Below are 21090 nucleotides of genomic sequence, written 5' to 3'. Positions count from 1 at the left end.
GCCTGATATCTTTCTACATACACAATATTTAGCTTGGTGTGATTTCTCTGCTCTCTTTGGTAGTGACATTGTTCGTGTGTTCATGGAGATGTGTTTTGGTTGGTGCTTCTATTTGAATATATTTACCTTATCCCTCATAGTATCAGCTCCTGATTAATGACCACTGTTCAATAATATTAACACTCATGTTTAATATTATGAATTGCATAACTTTAAACAGGTGCTGCACATTTATTTTTGGATTATTTTTAGGTGTCTCACAATCTCAAAAAACATCACAACTATATAAGTTGAAGATTTGACGGCTGTTTTACAATCATAATTCCCCATTGTGTGTCTGTCTCGCTCTGTGTGTGCACGCACAGGCAAGAGGAAATAATCAAACTATCAGTCACCGTCCTTTCCTTTCCACACTGTGGAAATGTAAGAGATTAGTCTCGGTCCGTAATTTCTTCAATCAATAGTTGAAGTCATTTGCTGACAATTGTGTAATAAACGGACATGAGCAATAAAAAATATATTTACACCTACACTAATTGCATTCGTGCAATCAAACACAAGATTAACTTGTGTCGTTACTTTTTATATGAAGATTAGTGATAGGTCCTCCTGCCTATTTTTAATTTCAGTTGTTACGTTTTATATAAAGATTAGTGATTGATACTCGTACTTGGCGGTAAATTCAGCAGTTATTTTTTATGAAAATATTAGTGATGAGACCTCCTGCCTGTTTTTAATCTCAATAGTTACTTTTTTATATGATGGACCCTTCTACCTGCTGGTAATTTCAGTGGTTACTTTTTAAATAAAGATAAGTGATGGATCCTCCTCCCTGTTGGTAATTTCAGTAGTTTATTATTTTACTAATATTAGAGATGGACCCGCCTATCAGTGGGTGATTCCAGGAGTTACTTTGTTTAAACAGATTACTGATGGACCTTCCTACCTGTTATAATTTCAATCGTTGCTTTTTATTTAAAGATTAGTGATGGACCCTCCTGCCTTTTGGTAATTTCTGTAGTTTATTTTTTAATAATGATTCGTGATGGACCCGACTACCTGTTGCAGATTTCAGTAGTTACTTCGGTTATCTAAAGATTCGTGATGGTAATTTCAGTAGTTACTTTTTTTATCTAAAGATTATTGATGGACCCTGCTGCCTGTTGATAATTTCAGTATTTACTTTTAATATATAGATTAATGATAGACCCACATACCTGTTGGTAATTTCATTTGTTACTTTTTATATAAAGATTAGTGACGGAAACTTCTACTTTTTGCTGATTTCAGTTGTTAATTTTTATATAAAGATTATTGATGTACACTGCTACCTGGTGGTAGTTTCGGTAGTTATTTTTGAGGTAAAGATTAGTGATGGGACGTCCTGCTTGTTGGTAATTTCAGTGGTTTATTTTTTATAACGATTACTGATGGACCCTCCTACCTGGTGGTAATTTCAGTTCTTACTTTTGATATAAAGATCAGTGATGGGCCCTCCTCCCTGTTGTAATTTCAGCAGTTACTTTCTATATAAAGATTAGTGGTGTACACTGCTACCTGGTGGTAGTTTCAGTCGTTTTTTTAGGTAATGATTCGTGATGGGTCCGCCTGCTTGTTGTTAATTTCAGTGGTTACTTTTTTATGCAAAGGTTAGTGATGGACCCTCCTACCTGTTGGTAATTTCAGCATTTACTTTTTTATAAATATTAGCGATGTGACATCCTGCCTGTTGGTAATCTCAGTCGTTCATTTTTTTAATCTGAACATTAGTGATGCACACCACTGCCTGTTTTCAATTTCAGTATTTACTTTTTATATAACGATTTGTGATGGACAATACTCCCTGGTGGTAAATTCAGTGCTTACTTTTTATCTAAAGATTAGTGATGGACCTTCCTGCCTGTTGGTGTTTTCAGTCGTTACTTTTTATATAAAGATTACTGATGGACACTCCTCCCTGTTGGTAATTTCAGTAGTTACTTTTTATATAAAGATTACTGATGGACACTCCTCCCTGTTGGTAATTTCAGTAGTTACTTTTTATATAAAGATTACTGATGGACACTCCTCCCTGTTGGTAATTTCAGCATTACTATTGTTATCTAAAGATTCGTGATGGACCCTCCTGCGTGTTGGTAATTTGAGAAGTTATTTTTGTATTCGAAAGATTAGTGATGAACTCTCCTGCCTGTTGGTAATTTCAATCGTTACTTTTCATACAAAGATTAGTGAGGGACACTCCTACCTGTTGCTAATTTAAGTTGTTACTTTATATAAATATTAGTGATGGACCCGACTACCTGGTGGTAATATGTGTAGTTACTCTTTTTATGTAAAGATTACTGATGGACCCGAACACCTGGTGGTCATCTCAGTAGTTATTTTTTTTTATCTATAGATTATTGACGGACCCTTCTGCCTGTTGTATTTTCAGTCGTTACTTTTTCTATAAAGGTTAGTGATGGACCCTCCCACCTGGTGGTAATTTCTGTCGTTATTTTTTTAATCTAAAGATTAGTGATGGCCCCTCCTGCCAGTTGGCAATTTAAGTAGTTACTTTATATATAAAGATTAGTGATGGACACTCCGCCCTGTTGGTAATGTCAGTACTTAATTTTGTTATCTAGTGATGGACCGTCCAGCTTGTTGGTAATTCGAGTAGTGACTATTTATATAAAGATTACTGATGGACACTCCTCCCTGTTGGTAATTTCAAGGGTTACTTTTTATATAAAGATTAGTGATGGGCCCTCATGCCTCTTGGTAATTTCAGTCGTTACATTTTATATATAAAGATTACTAATGGGACCTTCATCCCTGGTGGTAATTTCAGTAGTTTCTTTTTACATAAAGATTAGTGATGGGCCCTCCGACCTGTTGGTAATTTGAGTTGTTACTTTTTATATAAACATTAGTGATGAACCCCTCTACCCGTTGTTAATTTCAGTGGTTACTATTTATACAAAAATAATTGATGGACACTCCTCCCTGTTGTTAATTTGACTTGTTACTTTTTATATAAAGATGAGCGATGGATCCTCCAGCCTGTTTGTAATTTCAGTAGTTACTTTTTATATAAAGATTAGTGATAGACACTCCTACCTGGTGGTAATTTCAGTGGTTACTTTTTATATAAAGATAAGTGATGGATCCTCCTCCCTGTTGGACATTTCAGTAGTTTATTCTTTTACAAATATTAGAGATGGACCCGCCTACCAGTGGGTAATTCCAGGAGTTACTTTCTTTAAACAGATCACCGATGGAACTTACAACCTGTTATAATTTCAGATGGACCTTCCTACCTGTTATAATTTCAGTCGTTGCTTTTTATTTAAAGATTAGTGATGGACCCTCCTGCCTTTTGGTAATTTCTATAGTTTCTTTTTTAATAATGATTCGTGATGGACCAGACCAACTGTTGCAGATTTCAGTAGTTACTTCGGTTATCCAACGATTCATGATGGACCCTCCTACCTGCTGGTAATTTCAGTTGTTACTTCTTTTATAAAGATTAGTGATGGGAACTCCTGCTTTTTTGTAATTTCAGTAGTTAGTTTTTAAAAAGGTTTGTGATGTGACCACCTGCCTGTTGGTAATTTCAGTAGTTACTATTTTATGCAAAGATTCGTGTTGCACCCTCCTCCGTGGTGTAATTTCAGTTGTTACTTTCATTATAAAGATTAGTGATTTTGCCTCCTGCCTGGTGGTAATTTCAGTAGTTACTTTTTATATAAAAGTATTAGTGATGGACAATCCTACCTGGTGGAAATTTCAGTCCTTACTCTTTTATCTAAAGATAAGTGATGGACCCTCCAGCCTCTTGGCAATTTCAGTAGTTACTTTTTAAATAAAGATTAGTGATGGACGCTCCTACCTGTTGGTAATTTTAGTAGTTACTTTTTAAATAAAGATTAGTGATGGACACTCATCCCTGTTGGTAATTTCAGTAGTTTCTTTTTGATGAAGATTAATGATGGACCCTACTGCCTGTTTTTAATTTCATTAGTTAATTTCATATAAAGATTAGTGAGGAAACTCATCCCTGTTGGTAATTTCAGTGTTTTTTTTAAAGATTAGTGATGGACACTGGTACCTGTTGTTAATTTCAGTCGTTACTTTTTATATAAAGATTAATGATGGACCTTCCTACCTGTTAGAATTTCAGTAGTTGCTTTTTATATATAGATTAGTGATGGACCCTCTTGCATTTTAGTAATTTCTGTAGTTTCTTTTATCATAATGATTCGTGATGGACCCTCCTACCTGATGGAAAATTGAATTGTTACTGCCTTTTTGTAATTTCAGTGGTTAGCTTTGTTCTTAAAAAAGGTTAGTGATGGGACCTCCTGCCTGTTGGTAATTTCAGTAGTTATTTTGTATGTAAAGATTAGTGATGGAAACTCCTTCCTGTTGGTAATTTCAGTGGTTACTTTTTATACAAAGATTAGTGATCGGCACTCCTACCTGTTGGTAATTTCAGTAGTTACTGTTGTTATCTGAAGATTAGTGATGGACCCTTCTGCCTGTTGGTGATGTCACTAGTTACTTTTGTTATCTAAAGATTCGTGATGGACCCTCCTACCTGTTGGAAAATTGACTTGTTACTTTTAATATAAAGATTTGTGCTGGACCCTCCTTCCTGTTGATAATTACAGTAGTTGTTTTTTATATAAAGATTCGTGATGTACTCTCCTACCTGCTGGTAATTTCAATAGTTACTTTTGTATGTAAAGTTTAGTGATGGTCCCTCCTACCCGTTGGTAATTTGAGTAGTTACTTTTTTATAAAGATTAGTGATGGGATCTCATGCCTATTCGTAATTTCTGTTGTTACTTTTAGTATAAATATTAGTTATTCATCCTCCTGCCTTTTTGTAATTTCAGTAGTCAGTTTTTAAAAATTGGTTGGTGATGGAATCTCCAATCTCTTGGTAATTTCAGTAATTACTTTTTGTATAAAGATGAGTGATGGACCCTCCGACATGTTGTTAATTTCAGTAGTATCTTTTTCTGTAAAGTTTAATGATGGACACTCCTACCTGGTGGTAATTTCAGTCGTTATTTTTTATGTAAATTTATTGATGGACCCTCCTACCTGTTGGTAATTTGAGCAGTTACTTTTTTTTATAAAGATTAGTGATGGGACCTCCTGCCTATTAGTAATTTATGTTGTTACTTTTAGTATAAATATTACCGATTGATCCTCCTGCCTTTTTGTAAATTCAGTAGTTATTTTTTTTAAAAAGGTTGGTGATGGAACCTCCAATCTGTTGGTAATTTCAGTTATTACTTTTTACATAAAGATGAGTGATGGACCCTCCTAGCTGTTGTTAATTTCTTTCAATAATTTTTATAAAAAGGTTACCTGTTGGTAATTTGACTTGTTACTTTTTATAAAAAAAGATTAGTGATGGACCCTCCTACCTGGTGGTAATTTGTGTCGTTAATCCTTTCTAATATTAGTGATGGACCCTCCTGCCCGTTGGTAATTTCAGTAGTGACTTCTTCTTTAACGATTAGTGATTGACCCTCCTCCCTGTCGATAAATTCAGGAGTTACTTTTTACATAAAGATTAGTGATGGACCCTCCTACCTGGTGGTAATTTCAGGAGTTACTTTTTTATATAAAATTTAGTAATGGACGCTCCTACCTGTTAGTAATTTCAGTCGTTTCTTTTTTATAAAGATTCGTGATTGACCCACCTCCTTTTTCGTAATTTGAGTTGTAACTTTTTATATAAAGATTACTGAACCCTCATACCTGTTTGGTAATTTCAGTAGTTTATTTTTTGTATCAAAAGTAACAACTCAAATTATCAACAGTTAGGAGGGCCCATCACTATAAAATTAGTGATGGGCCCTCCGAACTGTTCGTAATTTGAGTTGTTACTTTTTATATAAAGATTAGTAATAGCCCCTTCTCTCTGTTGGTAATTTTTGTAGTTAATTTTCATGAAAAGATTAGTGATGTACACTTCTACCTGGTGGTATTTTCAGTAGTTATTTGTTTAGGTAAAGATTAGTGATCGGACTTCCTACCTGTTGGTAATTTCAGTACTAACGTTTGTATGTGGAGATGAGTGATGGACCCTCCAACCTGGTTGTAAATTCAATAGTTACTTTCATATAAAGATTAGTGCTGGGACCCTCATACCTGCTGGTAAATTGACTTGTTACTTTTTTATATAAAGATTAGTGATGGACCCTCCTACCTGGTGGTAATTTCAGGATTTACTTTTTGTATAAAAAATAGTGATGGACCCTCCGACCTGGTGGTAATTTCAGTAGTTATTTTTACATGAAGATTGGTGATGGACCCTCCTACCTGTTGGTAATTTCAGTTGTTACTTTTTTTTACACAGATTTGTGATGGGACCTCCAACCTGGTGGTAATTTCAGTAGTTACTTTTTATATAAATATAAGTGATGGACACTCCTCCCTGTTGGTAATTTCAGTAGTCACTTTTCATGTAAAGGTTAGTGATTAACCCTCCTACCTGTTGATTATTTCAGTAGTTACCTTTTATATAAATATTCGTGATGGACCCTCCTACCTGTTGCTAATTTGAGTTGTTATTTTTTGAAAAAAGATCTGTGATGCGCCCTCCTAACTGTAGGTAATTTGAGTTGTTATTTTTTATATAACGTGTATTGATGGACTCTCCTCCCTGTTGATAATTTCAGTATTTACTTTTTCTATAAAGGTTAGTGATTGACCCTCCTACAGGTTGGTAATTTCAGTCGTTAATTTTTGTATAAAGATTAGTGCTGGGGCCCTGCAAGTTTATTGACGTTTTTCCACCTCTCGCACGGAACCATATATTCATACTGATGTCCTCAATATGTTGTAAACAGGAACATTTCTCTGTGTTATGTGAAAACCCAGGCCCTGTTTTAAAGATACCTGATCACATTTCTCATGATTCTGACTTTCCAAACGTGTTTGGAATGATTTCGAGATTGACAGACGTAACACACAATCTGAATGTCAATTCAATGTTGACCCGTTCTCGTTTTACTTTTTAAGATCAAGTTACTCTTCAAAACCTCCTTCCATTTTCCTGCTAATAACTTTTCACTGTTTCATAAATCTTCTGTTCCTGCTCCAACAGTTTTATTAATTCCACTCAGTGCTGTGGCCCTCCTACCTGTTGATATTAAAAGTAACTACTCAAATTACCGGTTTCCCTTTAAAACATTCTGGAAGTTTGTTTCTCTCCAAAGGGAGCGGCCTCTCTTTATTTAGTTGAGCCAGTTCAACACCGTCACGAACATATTTCAGCAAAAACAGAAGTCCCTGCTCCATTCTCCCACCTAATTCGCATTAAACTAATCAATTATAATTGATCAGGAACAAGTTTTGGCTCCGATTTTGCTCCTGTCCTGTGATTGGATGGCGTTCAGTCCAGCCTCGTGTAACCATAGGCTGATTTCCCAGGTGTCCGGCAGAGAGCGATAATCGGCCATTGCGAATCTGTTAACCCTTTACTGAGCTGAACTTTGTGTTCGATCAGTCTTTGATCAGTGCACCGGGAACCAAACGGTTCAGTAATTAAAAAGAGCCAGTGTCATAGTTTTAAAAATGCAAATAGAGTGAGAAAGGCCAGTTTCCCACCCCTGTTTACTGAATATCAAATTCTAACATGAGGAGGAGGCACATCTGGACTAAGATGGTGCAAATCTCCAGAGTTCGTGTTCCTGCTTTCTCTCCCGTAATCGCTTTAAAATGTGCCTGTGGGGAGATTGGTGGGGTCCATGAAGGGATAAGCACTGAAATTCCCAGTGTAAAATACCCGGCCTTCAGTCAGTGCCTGAGCGAACAATTAGTGAATTGTTCCATCCGCGAGGAATGGAGAGCTCCCTCCGCCGGAGAACATATCTAACAGCGGGAAATCGGCTTTAGAAAAGAGGAAGGTGCAGAAAAAGTTAATTTAAATCAAATTGACACGACTTGAACCTTACCTTGATCCCGCAAGTATTTTCCGCCTCGCAATGTCCGTGTAGATTTGACAAATTATATCCTTGTTATTTCAATGTAATCAATCGACTGTAAGTTCTTTGCATTATTTTAGCAGTTCACAACTTCAGAATTTGATCTGATCCTTGTTATGTGAGATTCAGAGCTCCGCCCCCTGTGAAAGCTGCTGCCAGACATCAGGATGGATTTCAACACAAACATTCCTCATGTGTTTCAGAACAGGGAGCGGCCTTTCTGGTGGAATCAAATCGAACCGGGTTGACAATTCGCTGCCACGTCATTTGTGAACAAAGATGGTGATAAATTTTACTTTTTCTCTTCTTGTTAAAGAGAAGTTCAGTAAAACAGATATTTGGTGAGAAATAAATAGTTACATTTGCATCAGGGACATTGTTCACTGAAGTCCCATCGATTTTCTGATGTTGGCGCTTTCAATCCTGTGGCCAAGAGCCAGTGTTTCGTCAGTGAGCAGAGGAGAGGCGATTTCTGCAAGTGAGGATATTAACCATTAAACCGCCGAATTAAACTATTGCGAAGCATCAATCAGATCAATCACTGGGGGAATGGACAGTATGGGTAAATGCTGGGTTTATATATCATTAATACATTGTTACATGAACAGCGTGGTTAAATGGTGGGTTTAGATATCATTAGATACACGGCCAAATGGACAGTGTGGGTAAATGCTGAGTTTATATATCATTAAATACACTGTTAAATGGACAGTGAGGTAAATGATGGGTTTATATTTCATTAAATCCTCTGTTAAATGGGCAGTGTGGTAAGTGGTGGATTTATATATTGTTAAATACGCGGCTAAATGGACATTTTCTTAAATGGTGGGTTTATATATCATTTAATACAATGTTAAATGGAGAGTGTGGGTAAATGTTGGGTTTATATATCATTAAATACACTGATAAATGGACACTGTGTGTAAATGGTTGTCTTATGTATCATTAAATACACTGTTAAATGGACAGTGTGGGTAAATGGTGGGTTTATATATCATTAAATACAATGCTAAATGCAGTGTGGATAAATGGTGGGTTTATATATCATTAAATACAATGTTAAATGGACACTGTGGGTAAATGGTGGGTTTATATATAATTAAATCCACTGTTTAATACACATTGTGGGTAAATGGTGGGTTTATATCATATTAAATACACTGTTAAATGGACAGTGTGGGTAAATGGTGGAATTATTTATCATTAAATGCAGTGTTAAATGGGCAGTTTAGGTCAATGCTGTGAATTTTCACATTAAATACACTATTAAATGGACAGTGTGGGTAAATGTTAGGTTGATAAAGCGTTTAATACACTGTTAAATGGACGTTTTTGGTAAATGGTGGGTTTGCGTGGAGTCAGGGTGTGTTAATTGAAATTTCTAAAATGATAAAAGGATTCAATAGAGAATTACATAGAATTACATAGAACATATGGCATTGTAACAGGCCATTCGGCCCAACATGTCCATACGACACACGAGACTCCACCCCCTACTTCTTCTATCCCTACCACCATATCCTTATATTCCTTTATCCGTCGCTTGTTTATCTAAGTTTCGTAAATGCATCTATGCTCGTCGCTTCAACCATTCTCTGGGTGAAAAATTTCTGCTGAATTCCCTATTGGATTTACCCCCAGAACCCTCTGCTCCTCTACCAGATTTGGACACTTATTATCCAAGCAGTTTGTGGCCCCCTTATTTTACCTACTAAAATGTAATACCTCACACTCATTAGGTACAGATAATGCATTTCGTCTGATGGAGGAGTCCAGAACAAGGGGACACAATATTAAAATTAGCACTCGGCCGTTCAGGAGTGAAATCTGGACGCACTTTTTTTCACACAAAGTTTACTGGAAATGTGGAATTCCCTCCTCCAAAAGGTTGTGGATTCTGGGTCAACTGAAATTTTCACGGTTGATAGCGGCAGATTTCTTTTGTTCACGGTGTGAAACGATGTATCATAATAGGTACATCACAGGAGTCCTTTCGGCCCATGATGCCTGTGCTGGCTCTTTGAAAGAGCTTTCCAATTAGTCCCTTTTCCATGCTCTTTCCCCAAAGCCCTGTTAATTTTTCCTTCAAGTTTTTATCCAATTCCCCTTTGAAATTTACTGTTGAATCTCTCTTTTTGCCCCTCTTATTTCCACCTTTTTTTTATAGATCTCCTCTGTTCCTTCTGTATTCAGCCTGGTTCACTCCTGTATTATAAACCTTACATTCGTCATAAGCCTCAGTTTTCTGTTTCATTTTAATATCTCTCTCTTTAGTCATCCAGGGAGCTCCAGCTTTGGATTCCCTTCCTTTCCCCCTCGTTAGGATGTGTCTGCACTGTGCCCGAACCAAGTAGGCTCTGACTGGCTGTTTTTTATTTAAGGCAGAGCTCCATCGGTTCTGAACTTCGCAGAATTCCAGGCGAGTAAAGATCAGATAATCGGTGCAAGAGAATCGAAGGTAAACGTTGTTAAATATAGTTTTGTAAACACTCCCATTGTTCCACCCTGTGTCCAGTCAGAATTAAACAGTGAAACCCCGAAACCAACCTGCGATTTTATTACGTGGCCGGTTAAAAGTTCAGTACAAGAGATTCTGTATCTGTAGATTTTAAATACTAATTCCTGAAATTGATGCTTTTTGTATCTGCCGAGATGCTGAACTGATGTGTCCAGGATTCTGGATCGCAATTCACCTCCCCCCACCCCCAAACCCACGTTATCATAAGAATCTTGTGCAGTCGATAAACAGAGAGACAGGTCAGGACATCGCAATCTCTGGCGCCGTTTGGGAGTCTCCGCCTCTGCCGGGCGAGTCCCAGCAGTTCTCCCGCACCCACCTGGCAGGACAAGGCAATACTTGCACAGAAGGTTGTTTTTTAATATGTGTGTTTGACAGTGCAGTCCTTCTAACTCATCTGCTTTAACCGCAGCAATGCACAAACACAGCCTGCCGGCTCCGGGCATTTTATTGGTGCATTTTGAAGTACCCCTTCTACCGTGTTCTGGATTGTGCCGAGATTGCCTGAATTTACCCGCTACTCGGGGACAAGATTATGTACTGGGTTGTTCCTGTCCGTCATTACTTTCCTTTAATTCCTGTCGTCACTTGTTCAATGCATTATTTACCAACATTATCAGGAAAGATTTAACAGGCTGTGGCTCTGTTCTCTTTTAAGTTGAAGACGGAGAGGTGACCTGATTGAGGTCTTTAATATACGGAAGGAGTTCCATAGGTCCGACCGAGAGAGGATGCTACCAATTGAGGGCGGTCCAAAACTAGAGGCCATGAATATAAGATAGTTACTAATGACACCAAGATATAATTCAGGAGAGACATCTTATAGAATAGCGAGAAAGTGCAATTCGCTACCACGTGGAATGGTTGAGGCGAAAAGTGCAGATGCATTTAAGGGGAAGGTAGATAAATACACGAGGGGGCTAGAAATAGAAAGATAAGTTGATCGGGTGCGATGCAATAGTGTGGGACAACGCTAGTGTTGAGCATAAATACAGTCAAAGATCTGTTGGGACAAATGGGCTGTTCCTGAGCTGTAAAATGCTATGTAATTCAATTAATATTTTTATTACACCAGCTCTTTCATCAACACAGATGCAGTCAGTAATAACAACCCTATATTGAGCAGGGATACTGTCAGAATTAGCAGCCCTATAATGAGCAGGGATACTGTCAGTAAAAACAGCCCTATAATGAGCAGGGATACTGTCAGTATTATCAGCCCTATAACGAGCAGGGATACTCTCAGTAAAAACAGGCCTATAATGAGCAGGGATACTGTCAGAATTATCAGCCCTATAATGAGCAGGGATACTCTCAGTAATAACTGCCCTATAATGAGTAGGGATACTGTCAGTAATAACAGCCCAATATAGAGCAGGGATACTCTCAGTAATAACAGCGCTATATTGAGCACAGATACAGTCAATAATATCAGAGCTATATTGAGCACAGGTACAGTCAGTAATATCAGCTCTATGATCAATACAGGTAATCTCAGAAGTATAAGCTGTATACTGTCAGTTGTATCATCTCTATAATCAACACAGATACTGTCAGTAAAATCAGCTCTATAATCAATACAGATCCTGTCAGTATATCAGCTCTATAATCAATATAGATACTCTCAGTAATATCAGCTCTATAATCAGTACAGACACTGTCATCAATATCATCTCTATAATCAGTACAAATACTGTCATTAATATCAGCCCTGTAATCAGTACATACACTGTCGGCAATATCATCCTTACTGTCATTAAGAGCAGTTCTAAAATGAGTACAGATACTGTCAGTAATATCATCGTTGTAATCAATACCGATACTCTCATTAATATCAGCTCTATAATCAGTAGAGATACTGACATTAATATCAGATCTGTAATCAACACATGTCCGTAATATCGGCTCTATAATTAATACCGATACTGTCAGTAATATCAGCACTTTTTAGTTTCACAATTGCTATGCTGAGATATGAACTCACGATCCGAGCGCTGTTCTATTACCAATAGGCTTGCTCTTTGAAACAGTCTCGAATCGCCAACATGCCACATTCATTCGCCACATTATATTAGGGACTCTGAGGTCGCTCTGATGCTCAGACTCGGGATAACAACACCTCCCCCCACACCCCGGTTTTCGTGCATTCGGGTGGTTTCTTTCCCACATAAACCGGGTAAGAAGAATCCAATCCATTTGAACCCCAGATCCCCACTCCTCATAAAGAGTAGAGTGGATTAAACCTCCTCCCGCACTGAGGGGCCAATCAGAGATTTATGAATCCATTCTCATCCCACACTTGGAGGCCAATCAGAGACCCGCACTTTCCAGCAGCCACCGGGAACCCTGGGTGTTGTCACTCCCCCAAACGCAGAAGCAGAGGAGACAGAGGGGCATTCTGGGAGAAGTCAGCTCAGTCACCTCAACTGAACAGTGGGTAGCAGAAGAAGCCCTTCAGTGACTACCAGGAGGAAAAGCATCCAGCAATGGAGACAGAGGGGCATTCTGGGAGAAGAGGGCTCAGTCACCTCCACTGAACAGTGGGTAGCAGAAGAACTGGTATCGAGGAGCAGTTAAACCCGAAACACAACACTTGTGTTTCCCTCCCTCCTCCTCCAACCAAAAAAAAGAGGCACTGTGAGGAGGGCAAGCAAGTTGACTGGGAGGAGGATCGAGCTGCTGCAGCTGCTGGAGGCACGAAGTCACAGCCAACAGGTAAATGATTGGCTGGTGACTGGTAAGCTGTTTTTCTTTCCTTTTTTATTTGACATTGTAGTTGTTGTTAAGCTAATTTAAGGTTTACGTCATGGCAGGAGATCCCAGACCCGTGTCATGTTCCTCTTGTGGGATGTGGGAATTCAGGGATCCTTCCTGTGTCCCTGATTCCTTCACCTGCGGGAAGTGTGTCCAGCTGCAGCTACTGTTTGACCGCTTGACGGCACTGGAGCTGCGGATGGACTCACTTTGGGGAATCCACGATGCTGAGGAAGACGTGGATAGCACGTTCAGTGAGTTGGTCACACCACAGATAAAAATTACTGAGGGAGATAGTGAATGGTTGACCAACAGACGTAGGAAGGCAGTGCAGGGGTCCCCTGCGGTCATCTCCCTCCAATACAGGTATACCGTTTTGGATAGTGTTGGGAGAGATGGCTCACCAGGAGAAGGTGACAGCGGCCAGGTTCATGGCACTGTGGCTGGCTCTGCTGCACTGGAGGGCAGGAAAAAGAGTGGCAGAGCTATAGTGATAGGGGACTCGATTGTAAGGGGAATAGACAGGCAACCGAGACTCCTGGATGGTATGTTGCCTCCCTGGAGCAAGGGTCAGGGATGTCTCGGAGCGGCGGCAGGACATTCTGGAGGGGGAGGGTGAACAGCCAGTTGTCGTGGTGCATATAGTTACCAATGATATAGGTAAAACACGGGATGAGGTCCTACAAGCTGAATTTAGGGAGTTAGGAGTAAAAGTAAAAAGTAGGACCTCAAAGGTAGCAATCTCAGGACTGCTCCCAGTGCCACGGGCTAGTCAGAGTAGGAAAGACAGGATAGCTAGGATGAATACGTGGCTTGAGAGATGGTGCAAGAGGGAGGAATTCAAATTCCTGGGCCATTGCAACCGGTTCTGGGGGAGGTGGGACCAGTACAAATTGGATGGTCTGCATCTGGGCATGAGTGGAACCAATGTCCTAGGGGGAGTGTTTGCTAGTGCTGTTGGGGAGGGTTTAAACTAATGTGGCAGGGGGATGGGAGCCGATGCAGGAAGTCAGTGGGAAGTAAAGTGGTGACAGAAACAAAAGGCAATAAGGGAGAGTGTACGAAACATGACCGGACAGATGGTCTAAGAAAGCAGGGCAAAGACCAATGGAAGTCTAAATTAAACAGCATTTATTTCAATGCAAGAAGTCTGATGGGCAAGGCAGATGAACTCAGGGCATGGATGGGTACATGGGACTGGGATGTTATAGCTATTACTGAAACATGGCTAAGGGAGGGGCAGGACTGGCAGCTCAATGTTCCAGGGTACAGATGCTATAGGAAAGATAGAGCAGGAGGTAAGAGAGGAGGGGGAGTTGCGTTCTTGATTAGCGAGAACATCACGGCAGTAGTGAGAGGGGATATATCCGAGCGTTCGCCCACTGAGTCTATATGGGTAGAAATGAAAAATAAGAAGGGAGAGATCACTTTGATAGGATTGTACGACAGACTCCCAAATAGTCAACGGGAAATTGGGGAGCAAATATGTAAGGAGATTACAGACAGCTGCAAGAAAAATAGGGTGGTAATAGTAGGGAACTTTAACTTTCCCAACATTGACTGGGACAGCCATAGCATTAGGGGCTTGGATGGAGAGAAATTTGTTGAGTGTATTCAGGAGGAATTTCTCATTCAGGATGTGGATTGCCCGAATAGAGAGGGGGCAAAACTTGACCACCTCTTGGGAAATACGGAAGGGCAGGTGACAGAAGTGTTAGTGAGGGATCACTTTGGGACCAGTGATCATAATTCCATTAGTTTTAAGATAGCTATGGAGAATGATAGGTCTGGCCCAAAAGTTAAATTCTAAATTGGGGAAAGGCCAATTTTATTGGTATTAGACAGGAACTTTCAGAAGTTGACTGGGAGAGTCTGTTGTCAGGCAAAGGGACGTCTGGTAAGTGGGAGGCTTTCAAAAGTGTGTTAACCAGGGTTCAGGGTAAGCACATTCCTTATAAAGTGAAGGGCAAGGATGGTAGAAGTAGAGAACCTTGGATGACTCGGGAGATTGAGGCCCTGGTCAAAAAGAAGAAGGAGGCTTATGACATGCATAGGCAGCTGGGATCAAGTGGATCCCTTGAAGAGTATAGAGATTGCCGGAGTAGAATTAAGAGAGAAATCAGGAGGGCAAAAAGGGGACATGAGATTGCTTTGGCAGATAAGGCAAAGGAGAATCCAAAGAGCTTCTACAAATACATAAAGGGCAAAAGAGTAACGAGGGAGAGAGTAGGTCCTCTTAAGGATCAACAAGAGATAGGTGAGATCCTGAATGAATATTTCACATCGGTATTTACGGTTGAGAAAGGCATGGATGTTAGGGAACTTGGGGAAATAAATAGTGATGTCTTGAGGAGTGTAAATATTACAGAGAGGGAGGTGCTGGAAGTCTTAACGCGCATCAAGGTAGATAAATCTCCAGGACCTGATGAAATGTATCCCAGGACGTTATGGGAGGTTAGGGAGGAAATTGCGGGTACCCAAGCAGAGATAGTTGAAACATCGACAACTACAGGTGAGGTGCCTGAAGATTGCAGGGGAGCAAATGTTGTGCCTTTGCTTAAGAAGGGCGGCAGGGAAAAGCCTGGGAACTACAGACCGGTGAGCCTGACATCTGTTGTGGGTAAGTTGTTAGAGGGTATTCTGAGAGACAGGATCTACAGGCATTTCGAGAGGCAGGGACTGATTAGAAACAGTCAGCATGGTTTTGAGAGAGGAAAATCATGTCTCACGAATTTGATTGAGTTTTTTGAAGGGGTAACCAAGAAGATAGATGAGGGCTGTGCAGTAGACGTGGTCTACATGGACTTTAGCAAAGCCTTTGACAAGGTACCGCATGGTAGGTTGTTACGTAAGGTTAAATCTCACGGGATCCAAGGTGAGGTAGCCAATTGGATACAAAATTGGCTTGACGACAGAAGACAGAGAGTGGTTGTAGAGGTTTGTTTTTCAGACTGGAGGCCTACCAGCGGTGTGCCTCAGGGATCGGTGCTGGGTCCGCTGTTATTTGTTATTTATATTAATGATTTGGATGAGAATTTAGGAGGCATGGTTAGTAAGTTTGCAGATGACACCAAGATTGGTGGCATTGTGGACAGTGAAGAAGGTTATCTAGGATTGCAACGGGATCTTGATAAATTGGGCCAGTGGGCCGATGAATGGCAGATGGAGTTTAATTTAGATAAATGTGAGGTGATGCATTTTGGTACATCGAATCAGACCAGGACCTGCTCCGTTCATGGTAGGGCGTTGGGGAGAGTTATAGAACAAAGGGATCTAGGAGTACAGGTTCATAGCTCCTTGAAAGTGGAGTCACAGGTGGATAGGGTGGTGAAGAAGGCATTCGGCATGCTTGGTTTCATTGGTCAGAACATTGAATACAGGAGTTGGGATGTCTTGTTGAAGTTGTACAAGACATTAGTAAGGCCACACTTGGAATACTGTGTACAGTTCTGGTCAGCCTATTATAGAAAGGATATTATTAAACTAGAAAGAGTGCAGAAAAGATTTACTAGGATGCGACCGGGACTTGATGGTTTGACTTATAGGGAGAGGTTAGATAGACTGGGACTTTTTCCCCTGGAGAGTAGGAGGTTAAGGGGTGATCTTATAGAAGTCTATAAAATAACGAGGGGCACAGATAAGGTAGATAGTCAAATCTTTTCCCAAAGGTAGGGGAGTCTATAACGAGGGGACATAGATTTAAGGTGAGAGCGGAGAGATACAAAAGGGTCCAGAGGGGCAATTCTTTCACTCAAAGGGTGGTGAGTGTCTGGAACGAGCTGCCAGAGGCAGTAGTAGAGGCGGGTACAATTTTGTCTTTTAAAAAGCATTTGGACAGTTACATGGGTAAGATGGGTATAGAGTGATATGGGCCAAGTGCAGGCAATTGGGACTAGCTTAGTGGTATAAACTGGGCGACATGGACATGTTGGGCCGAAGGGCCTGTTTCCATGTTGTAAACTTCTATAACACTGAGTCCGATTGTCAGCGTCTCACTGCAGCCCAGACTGAGACCCACCCTGGGACCTTCCTGTCTGTACATTTGTCCACTGTCCCACTGCAGCCCAGACTGAGCCCCACCCTGAGGCCTTCCTGTCTGTACATTTACTCAGTGTCCCACTGTAGCCCAGACTTAGCCCCACCCTGGGCCCTTCTGTACATTGAGTGTCCCATTGCAGCCCAGACTGAAAACCGCCATGGGCACTTTATTTCTGTTCATTGACCCAGTGTCCCACTGAAGACCAGGCTGAGTCCTACCCTGGTCCCTTCCTGTATGTACATTGACCCAGTGTCTCACTGCAGCCCAGACTGAATCCTGCCCTGATCCCATCGTGTCTGTACATTGACAAAATCCCCATTAGGGAATATTTAGCCCCGGATATCCTGCAGAATCAGCGCTGTGGGACCGGGTGACTGATTCTCATGACCCTGTTGCTGCGCCTCTGACTTCACAATGGGAGACAACGCTCGCTCAGCTCGGGCTTAAAACCTGGAGCGCGGCCCGTGAATGGGGAGGGACAGGGAATCGGGCAAAATGATCAAGGACTGAGAGCACATCGCTTTTAAACAGAGACAGAATGATCCGGGACTGATCGCTCACCCCTTTTAAACAGGGACAGAATGATCCGGGACTGATCGCTCACCCCTTTTAAACAGGGACAGAATGATCCGGGACTGATCGCTCACCCCTTTTAAACAGGGACAGAATGATCCGGGACTGATCGCTCACCCCTTTTAAACAGGGACAGCATGATCCGGGACTGATCGCTCACCCCTTTTAAACAGGGACAGAATGATCCGGGACTGATCGCTCACCCCTTTTAAACAGAGACAGAATGATCCGGGACTGATCGCTCACCCCTTTTAAACAGGGACAGAATGATCCGGGACTGATCGCTCACCCCTTTTAAACAGGGACAGAATGATCCGGGACTGATCGCTCACCCCTTTTAAACAGGGACAGAATGATCCGGGACTGATCGCTCACCCCTTTTAAACAGAGACAGAATGATCCGGGACTGACAGCACACCCCTTTTAAACAGGGACAGAATGATCCGGGACTGATCGCTCACCCCTTTTAAACAGGGACAGAATGATCCGGGACTGATCGCTCACCCCTTTTAAACAGGGACAGAATGATCCGGGACTGACAGCACACCCCTTTTAAACAGGGACAGCATGATCCGGGAGTGACAGCACGCCCCTCTTAAAGAGACACAGAATGAACCGGGACTAACAGCACATCCCTTTTAAACAGACAAAGAATGATCCGGGACTGACAGCACACCACTTTTGAACAGACACAGAATGACCCGGGATTGGTTAAAGGAAAGAAACAGAAAGTCGGGATAAACGGGCCATTGTCAGGTTGTCAGGGTGTTACTGGTGGGGTGTCGCAGGGGTCAGTGCTTGGGCCTCAGCGATTTACAATCTATATTGATGAATTAGTTGAAGGGACAGTGTAAAATGTCCAAGTTCGCTGACGATACAAAGCTCGGTTGGAAAGTAATTTGTGAGGAGGACACAAAGAGTCTGTGAAAGGATATGGACAGATTAAGTGAGTGGACAAGACGGTGATAGTTGTGGCATAATGTGTGGAAATGTGAGGATATTCACTTTGGAAGGAAGGATAGAAAAACAGAATATTTTTTAAATGGTGGAAGACTATTAAATGTTGGTGTTCACAGAGAATTGGGTGTCCTTGTATAAGAAACTCAAAAATGTAGTATGCAGCTAGAGCAGGTAATTCGGAGAGCAAATGGCATGTTGGCCTTTATTGCAAGGGGGTTCGAGTACAAGAGGAGGGAAGAATTACTACAACTGTACACGGCTTTAGTGAGACCTCACCTGAAGTATTGCGTCCAGTTTTGGTCTCCTTATCTAAGGACGGGTATGCTTGCCTGGAGGCGGTGCAACGAGGGTTCACTAGATTAATTCCTGGGATGAGAGGGTTGTCCTATGAGAAGAGATTGAGCAGATTGGGCCTGTACTCTCAGGAGTTTAGAAGAATGATAGTGATCTAATTGAAACATATAAGATTATGATGGGGCTTGACAGGTTAGATGCTGAGAGATTGATTCCCCTAAATGGAGATTCTAAAACTAGGTTGCATAGTCTCAGGATAAGGGGTCGGCCATTCAAGACTGAGATGAGAATGAATTTCTTCACGCAGAGTGTTTTGAATTTTTGGACCTCTCTACCCCAGAGGGCTGTGGATGATGAGTCTTTGAATATATTCAAGGCTGAGATCGATAGATTTTTTGAATTGTGATCAAATTCCCTCCTATCTCCTCTCTGACTTCATTTAACAGTCTCGGGTGCGTTATTTCTCAGTGACTTATCCACCTCGGCTATTAAATTCAGATCCCAATCCTTTTCTACAGTTATCTCGAAATATGGTCCCACATGCTCCACTGTTACAACAACATTTTCACATCTGCCATCACTTTTAGAAACTAAAGGAAATGTGTTGTTTCTCCCCAAAACCTCATCCATCACAGCCCAATCTTATAGATACTAGATCACATCTCTCATCAATCTAACTTTCCAAATGTGTTTGGAATGATTTGTAGATTCACAGACATAACACACAATCTGAACTCCAATTCATTGGACTGTTGATCTGTTCTCGTTTTTCTTTGCTTTTAATATTAAGTTACGTCTTCTGTCACGACTTCAAAACCTCCTTCCTTTTTCCTGCTCATAAATTTTCACTATTTCACAAATCTTCTGTTCCTGCTCCAACAGTTTTATTATTTCCACTCTCCAGTCTCAGATCCGGATATTTCACACGATCCAGTCCTATCAGGTGAAACCCTCCCACTGCTCTATATACCCAGTCTGTTAAACCGTTGTTGTTTGTCGGTTCAGTTCGTAACCGTCCCTCCACTTCGTCCTGAACTAACCCTGTGCTCCCAAAAACATGAACCCTTCCCTCCAGTTCCATCCCTGCAGCCGGACATTGACCTGCCTCATATTGTCCTCCTTAAGCAGCCCAGCGCAAAACAATCCAGAGATCACCACGTTAAGGCCTAGTTTTTCAGTCTAGAGCTCAAATGTTAATATTCCCTCTCTCAACGGAGCTCTTTCCTTGTTATTGGTTCCGGCCATGACTATTTTCCGCTCTGCTTTCCTTCCCAGAGAGTGTCCCACCTGTTCCAGGAAGTTCTTCGCTCTGACACCAGGAAGGTAACTTACTTATTGGGACTGCATAGAGCTGCGGAAGAATTTGTTTATTCGCCTGACTATCGCTCTCCTATTCATGTGCCCAACTTGCCTCTCACACATGCCCCTACTCCCTGGTTTCACACTATTATTCAGAAGGACCATCCTGGGTCGCTGTCGCTATCCACCTTACAGTCGAAACACCAGATATCTATTGAACAGTTCCAGCACTGAGATCCCTCCATCTATGACTGCACTGGCCCACTGGATTTTCACTCACTTCCCTCTATCAACACAGTATCTGCTCGGTTTCCTCTTCCTGAGTGAGCTGTAGGTTCTTGCTCGTGATCAGTACCCTTTATCAGGATATAATTGATATTGTAAAGGTTGATCTGAACCTACCGGTGACTATTCTCATTCTTGTTGATGAAGTTGGATCTTCTCCCCTGTTTGGACCTTCAGCCATGGTGGTGACAGGCGTTCCAAGATTCTGCTGCTCTGTAATAAATATATTAATAGCAGGGTTAGACGGAAATATTAAGATGAGAAGGATAAAACATCGCCTTGTCGCGATATCAAGTCCCTACTCCCCCATCAGCACAACAATTGTTAGCTCTGGGATCGAGCATTTCCCGACTGTTACCAACAACTCTCCACATCAG

The 21090-nt window shown here is 41.1% G+C and overlaps 1 long non-coding RNA gene across 13 annotated transcripts in view; it reads right to left on the bottom strand.

Moving 5' to 3' along the window:
• The window catches only part of LOC137312864 (uncharacterized), a 1008715-nt gene that overhangs the window by 977013 nt on the left and 10612 nt on the right, over positions 1 to 21090 (bottom strand). For 12 of the 13 annotated variants that reach the window (XR_010960861.1, XR_010960858.1, XR_010960866.1 and 9 more), the window contains exons 4-5: positions 20831 to 20926; positions 7962 to 8463 (exon numbers count right to left, since the gene is read on the bottom strand). This is a non-coding gene — a long non-coding RNA (uncharacterized lncRNA). Of the gene's footprint in view, positions 1 to 4464; positions 4583 to 7961; positions 8464 to 20830; positions 20927 to 21090 lie in introns of all 13 variants that reach the window. The other variant, XR_010960869.1, reaches the window with a different exon arrangement.

Source organism: Heptranchias perlo, unplaced genomic scaffold, assembly GCF_035084215.1.
Source record: "Heptranchias perlo isolate sHepPer1 unplaced genomic scaffold, sHepPer1.hap1 HAP1_SCAFFOLD_44, whole genome shotgun sequence".
NCBI classification, from domain to species: domain Eukaryota; kingdom Metazoa; phylum Chordata; class Chondrichthyes; order Hexanchiformes; family Hexanchidae; genus Heptranchias; species Heptranchias perlo.
The sequence above is the reverse complement of the archived record's forward strand: the minus strand, read 5'-3'. Positions and strand labels throughout refer to the sequence as shown.